The 7,087-nt window shown below is 48.3% G+C and overlaps 1 protein-coding gene and 1 pseudogene across 1 annotated transcript in view; both read left to right on the top strand.

Annotated features, from left to right (window-relative positions):
• The first annotated feature begins 424 nt into the window (after nucleotides 1-424).
• SEMA4D (semaphorin 4D) overlaps nucleotides 425-7,087 on the top strand; it is a 96,343-nt gene continuing 89,680 nt past the window's right edge. The window contains exon 1 of the mRNA XM_011372366.2: nucleotides 425-563. The gene's annotated coding sequence lies outside the window, so the exon portion shown is untranslated. The remainder of the gene's footprint in view (nucleotides 564-7,087) is intronic.
• Nucleotides 5,612-5,725, top strand: LOC111746930 (annotated as a pseudogene).

A 7,087-nucleotide genomic window follows, 5' to 3' on the forward strand; every position in this document is an offset into this window, starting at 1 on the left:
CCTGTTTTCTGGAGCGTGTACCACACGAAGTGGCTGTGCTTTTGTTTTGAAAACCTCCCTTTACATGGAGCATATCCTAGGCTCTGGGTGGTCAGGCTGAACCTGGGGCCTGTGGCCAAGCAGCCTGCCCTCCTGTTCTGAGCCTCTTCAAATTCACTAGGTGCCACTGAGTGGAAGTTTCCAGGGGGGGGAAGTGACATCCGCGGCTTGTCACCTCGTATCTGCCCCAGGCCTTGGAGCCTGCCTGCTGGCTGTCTGGGTGCCGTTATTTGGGAATGTTTACTGTGTCCCAGAAATAGGCCAACTCAGGCAGCAGCGGGGCCAGGATTCTGGTAGAGATAATGCCCCAATTGTCACTTGAACGGTTGGTGCTTGTGCACATCGTCTGCAAGAGTGAAGAAGAATAAAGCAGGCCTCCTCTGGGTACCCCAGGCACCATGTGCTATGAGGGAGAAAAACTTCAGGAATGAGAGGACACACCAGGCGTTTCTGCAGGCAAGGACTGTCTTCCTGGGAGGCCAAACCCTCAGACTGATAAAAGTTGTCTCTAGTATACCTGGCAGGTAAGTCAAGTCAAGAAATAAAAACTAATGGCCGACACTAAGAGGCAGCTCTGCTGGGTCACTCCTTTCCAGGGTTCCTCCATTGCAGGGTGTCATAGGACCTTGAGCTGGCATGGGAGGGAGACTGGCTTCTGTGATGGCCTTTACCATCTATATGCCCTCTGAAAGGGCGCCTTGAGTTCCCTTCCCACCCTCCTGACCAGCACACATGCCTCTTGGAAAATAGAACCTTACAGAATCCTCTTCCCTGGTGATTGGGGTGCTCTGGTAGGCTTGCTTGGAGTCTTGGAAGATGGTGCACCCTCCTGGGCTGAGGTGTGGGGTTGAAGGCCATGCCATAGTTGCCCAGTGTGTCTGGGGGAGGAGAGGTGACCTTAGTGACCTCATCCACATGTGACCCTCACCGTGTGGGTAATATGAGGCTGATTTGATCTCAAGTGCCTTCTCCACAGCAGGCAGGGAGGTCTAGGCCAATGCTTGAAGTGCACAGTAATGGCCGGCTCTGAGCGAGGGGGAGCGTCATCCATCAGTGCCAGCACACAGCAAAATCAATAATGCGATTCAAAGATCAGTGATTGTCTCTGTGTTTCCGGAAGAAGTCTGCCTCATACACCCAGCGTGGACAGGCCCAGGCTTCCCACTCCTCCCTATGTGTCCCGTTTTTGGTGGTGGGGAAGAGATGGGTGGGGCTGGGAGGGTGGCCGAAGAGCCTCTTCCTGATCTGGTGTCATGTGTGGTGAACCTGAGGCCAGAGCTCGTGGGTTAGCAGCTAGGACCCATATCTCTTGGGTGTCTCCAGTGTCCCTGGGTTAGGTCCCTGCAGATATACAAGTGAATTAGCTTCCTGGTTACTCCCTTATTTATAGCTACTTTTCGCTTTATGCTGAGAATTTGCTTGGTTAAAAGACTCCTGGGAAGGTGAGGTGGTGAGCAGTGCCTCTCCCATCCCCAGATTCTTCCAGGACAACTGTGACCTGTGAACCGTCCAGGTATGCAGGGTGTCAGTGGGGTGAGGCTGGCTGTGTAAAAATGAACAAATGAATTTGTCATTGGCTGATTGTCAAGAGTGCTCCCTGGGAGAAAGCCTTAGGTCCTTGTGATTCTCTGCTGGGGACAGCTATTTCTCTCCTGACCTTTCACCATTCTAGAAGGGAGAATAGGAGATAAGAAGAAAAGTGGCTGCAAAAGTGACAGAGGCCTGGTGGGAGGTCCTCTCTCCCCCTGTCTCAGGTTGCCCTGGGCTTGGCAGGTGCAACTCACCATCTGGGGACATCTCTCGGTGAGTCTCAGGGTGTTGCCGAGAGTGGGCAGGTTGGGCTGGCTCCTCTGCACTGTAGATGGCATGGCTTACAGCCATTTCCATCCTCCCTGCTGTTAGACCTTGCCTGGAGCTGTGGTGGTGATTTTGGCACGCCAATTAAGGTTCTCCTTGGGACTAACAAATGGGCTGGTCCCAGTTCCCTGGAGTGGCTCACTTTCCAGCTTGCCTGACCCTCCTGCATGCATACTTGGGTTTGTTCCCTGCTGCTGCTCCTGGGCACTCCAGCATCCCGGATGCCATCCACCTACTGCCGCCTCCCTACATGCTTGTGCGAGCCTCCATCCGAGGGATAGGCTCTGTTTTTCTAGCCTAAAAATCTCAAATGCTGTCTTTGAAAGCAGGGACTGCACCCTCTCCTGGATTATTTCTTAGCAGTACCCCAGGATTGCAGGCTTTGAATGAACCGCAGTCAGACCCGCAAGTGACCCAAGAATCACTTCTTTCAAACATTACACTATTCATGAGAGCTGAGCAGAGGCAGCCTGTGCTGTCCTGGGTCTGGGCTATGGGGTGGGAGGCCCTCAGCTCCGACCCACCACAGTCCTAGTTCAAGTGGAGAAGCAAGTTCCCCTCCATGGGACTTGGCCCAGAAATGAAAGCAAAGATGGTTCAGTTGGGTTTCCATTGCTGGTTGGAAAGCCTACCACTGTGGGCTGCTGCACTCATTTTCAGAGGTGGTTTTGTCTGTTTTCTCCTTTCATGTAGTTGAGGTGCATTGAGTAACCTTGATCTGCACTAACAGAAAAAGCATAAAAATGGTAAGTCTGCGAAGTGAAAGATAGAAGTTGTCTGTAATTCTAGTTTTTTTTTTTCTACTTTACTGCCCTATTGCAAGAAATTTGAGTTGCTTTAACACCAGAATATAATGTTTTGATCTAGCATTTGGGTGGTGTTTGGCTCTGCCGGGTGTGTATTTTTATTTTGTTTGGAAGGATGCTGCATTTCTAGGGGGCTGCCCAAAATAAGGGCCTGAAGCTGGACCCCTTTGTTGACCAGTGTTTTTGTTGTTGGCCAGTGTTTTCTATGGTCTAAGGAGGGCACAGCCCAGCTAGCCTTGAGCCTGGGGTGCAGCTACAGCCCTGAGCTGCCTGCCATCAGAATGGGCATAAGCACGTGTCGCCTTTTCCCATTCACATCTGGTTTGTTCTGTTTCCCAGTCCTTCAAGGAGCTTTGGGGTCTTACTCAAGAAGAGCTGTGCCACCCAGGCGATTAGGGTACTTGGCATGTCTGTGATCTTTGTCAGTGATGTCCCATTGCTCATCTTTTTAGAGGTGAAGGAGTTGGACCTTTGACTCCAAAATTTGTTGACTTTGTGGAGTCTTACTGCTTCCCTCATGTTTACTGAGTGCCAATTACAGCAAGAAACCAAGAGATAGAATGCCTGCCCGATTGGAGCTCACGGTCACATAGAAGGAGATGGAAGGCTATAGAGAGGAAATGAATCAGATTGTGTCACCTATGGCATCATAGTCCGTAGAAAATGTGAGGTCCAGGTACTCAGGAAGCCAACAGTTGGGGGTATTTGGGATTTGAAATCAGGTGGCCAGTGGGCCTCCTCAAGCCAGTGGTATGGAATAGATGCAGAGTGACCCAGAAGGACATCCAGGCACAAGTGAGCAAGGCCTTAGGGCACAGTGTTCACTGGGAGGGGCAGGAGCCGCCCTGTGCAGGTAGGGGTCTAGCCAGATTCTGGGTTGTGTTGTGAAAATAGAGGAGTAGAGGAGCCCAGGTAACCCTGAGATTCTTGGCTCGCACAGTCAGAGGGATGGGATTGGCATAGTCCTGAGATGGGGAATTTGGGAGAACAGCAGGCTCTCCAGACAGCTCCATCGCTGTCCAGGTGGAGGTGGTGAGGAGCCCACTACACAAAAGAGACTGGAGTTGGAGGGATTGACTTGGACTGGGTGATGCCAGCACATAGGTCATGTTTTTAAAGCATGGGACACAAGGGAGGTGGGTAGATGGAGAAAAGAGGTCCGAGGCTAACAGACCAGGCAGGAGTGGCCCGCAAAGCAGGGGAAAGCCATGGGCGTCTGGGGGCTATGGCAGGAGATACATGGAGAGGAAGGACTGACTGGCCAGGGGTCAAGTGAGGTGAGGACTGAGAATTGACCTTACAACATGGAGGTTACTGGTGACCTGACGAGGGGTCTGGGGGAGTGGCAGATCAAGAGATTACAAAAGAGGGGCAGAAGCTGATAGGCAAGCGGGGTTGAGAGAAGGCTTCTGGTTTAGGTCTCTTCCTGAAGGGAAAAATGGAGCAGAGGAAAAGGAGGCTGAGAGGGAGGCTCCTGACTGGGTTCTCCAGTCTCAGGAGCTGGATCGGGCAGATGGAGGAGTTTCTTCATCAGGCCAGCTGTCCCCTGTAAGTTGTCATTGGCCTGTAATGTGCAGGGCACCTCTCCTTGTTCCTGGGGTCTGAAGGCAGGGGAGGAGGCCAGGGCAGCAAAGAATGGTCATAGATGCTTGGGACAGCTGAGCCCTGAGTATGGCAGTGGGCACTCAGCGGGGTGTGGGCACTCAGGGCCTGGAGAGCTAGTTCCCTGGGCAGGGATGGATGCCCTCTCAGAGGAGAGCACAGCTGTGGGGGGCAGGAGAAGGGAGAAGGGGTCCAGGTCTGCTAGGGGTTGAGAAAGTGAAGCCTTGACCTCGTGCTTGTCCAGTCGCCAGCTGGCCATGAGCGTTCCCTCCTGACATTGGTCTGGTGTTTCCTACAGTCAGGTTCCAGCCACTAGTGAGGGCCAAGGTTTTATCTATAACGCCAACTTAATTCCACATCCCCTGACCACTAGGAGAATAAGAGAGCACTTCCGGAACTGTGGTCCCCATGCCAGTGGCATCTAGTCTCCGAACTTACTGGAAGTATGGGTTCTCGGCTCCACCCTAGGCCTCCTAAATCAGAAGCTCTGTGTTTTCATAGGCCATCCAGGGGATTTGAATGTACCAGGGTGTTTAAGAGCTGCTAGGGCTAAGCACAGGTTGTCCTTCTGTGTACACCTTTCGGGAGGGACAAGAAGGTAGAGGTGGGGCATGGTCCTCACTCTATTAGACTTGCATGCTTGCCTGTAGAAACAGTGTTTCCTCAACCAATTTTATTGAGGTATAATTTACATACAATAAAAAAGTACTCATTTTAAGTGCACTGTTTAGTAGAGTTTTGACAAATGTATACAGTTATGCACCTACCATCATAATCATGGTGCAGGCCAGGAGTTAATAAACTCTGGCCTGCAGGTCAGCTGTGCCATTCACCCATTCATTTATCATCAGTTGCAGCTTTGACGCTGTTGCACCAGAGTTGAGCACTGGAGGCAGAGACTGGCCTGTGAGCCCTTCCAGAATTCCCTGTTGCCCCTTAGCATTTAGCCTGCCACCCAGGCAATCACTGATCTGCTGAGGTTAGATTATTATAGATGAAATTTGTTTCTTCAGGAGTTGCGAAACGGTAGCATGTGTTATAGACCCATTGTGTCTATAGTTTCTTTTATTCAGCATGATGTTTCTAAGATTCTGATGCGTTGCTGAGTCTATCAGTACTTCATGTCTTTTACTGCTGAGTCCTGTTATGTTGTGTGGGTATTATGGTTTATTGATTCACCTGTTGGTGGATGTTTTGATTGCTTCCTGTTCAGGATTGCTGTGAATATAAGCAACTGTTCCTGTTCAGGATTGCTGTGAATATAATACAACTCAACACAAAAGGACGAACAGCCAGTTAGAACATGAGCAAACAACCACCCTGAACAAACCCGATTCCATCTGATCTCGTAAGCTAAGCAGGGTCAGGCCTGGTTGGTACTTGGATAGGAGACCACCTAGGAAGACCAGGTGTTGTAGGCTGACAAGGTCCTTTCAATCTGTGAGATCAACCAAGGGTTGCCTCGCCTAAAAAACAAAACAACAAAACAAACAAACAAAAAAACCATGAGCAAACATATCTCCAAAGAAGGTATACAAATGACAAACAAGCGCATGAAAAGATGTTCAACATCATTAGTCACTAGGGGTGTGCAAATCAAAACCACAGTGAGAGACCACTTCCCACTTGGCTTTTTCAAAAAAATGGAAAATAACACGTGTTGTTGAGCACGTGGAGAAATTGGAACCCTCCTACACTGCTGGTGGAAATGTAAAATCATGCAGCTTTGGAAAATAGTTTAAAGATTCCTCAAAAAATTAAACACGGAATCACCATATACCCCAGCAATTCTACTTCTGGGCGTATACGCAAAAGTATTGAAAACGGATATGCAAACAAACACTGTACACGTACACAGCTGTTCATAGCAACAGCCAAAAGACTGAGATGACCCAATTGTCCATCACTGGATGAATGGATAACCAAATGTGGTCCATCCAACAATGAAATATTACTCAGCCATGAAAGAATGGAGCACTGACACGTGCTACAATGTAGATGACCCTTGAAAACGTGCTCAGTGAAAATAGACATAAAAGGGAACATATTTTATGATTTAATTTACTGAAATGTCCAGAATAGGCAAATTCATAGATAGCTGATCAGTGGTTGCCAGGGTTTGGGGGAGGGGAGAGTGAGGAGTGACTGTTTAATGGGGTTTCCTTTTGAGATGATTAAAAGGTTCTGGAAATAGTAGTAATGGTTGTGTAACATAGTGAATGTACTCAATGTCACTGGATTGTAGACTCTAAATGGTTAAAATGGTAAATTTTATGTGTATTCTATCACAATAAAAAATGATATAAAAATGATTTGTGCATTTGTGTGAACATCTTAGTATGGACATGACAGGTGGAATTGTAGGGTTGTGTGGGAAGTGTATGTCTAACTTATAAGAAACTGCAGACTTTTTCCAAAGTGGCTGTGTCATTTTCCATCCCCACCGCTGATGTGTGAGTGCAGCTGTTCCAAGTCCTTGCCCAAACTCACCGTTCTAGTGGGTACGTTGTAGTGCTATATTGTTGAGGTTTAGTTGAATATCTTTTCCTGTGTTTGTTTGTTAGCTATTTGTATATGTTCTTTTAAGTATCTGCTCAAATTTTTGTTGACTTTTGAATTGGGCTGTCTTATATTTGAGTTAAAAGAGTTGTTTACATATTCTGGATTCAGTCCTTTGTCAGGTTATTTTTATGGCAAATATTTTCTCTTAGTCTCTGGCATGCCTTTTTTGTTTTATTAATGACATCTTTCAAAGGACAGATGTTTTTCTTATTAAATGCAGT

Source organism: Pteropus vampyrus, unplaced genomic scaffold (assembly GCF_000151845.1).
Source record: "Pteropus vampyrus isolate Shadow unplaced genomic scaffold, Pvam_2.0 Scaffold205, whole genome shotgun sequence".
NCBI lineage: Eukaryota > Metazoa > Chordata > Mammalia > Chiroptera > Pteropodidae > Pteropus > Pteropus vampyrus.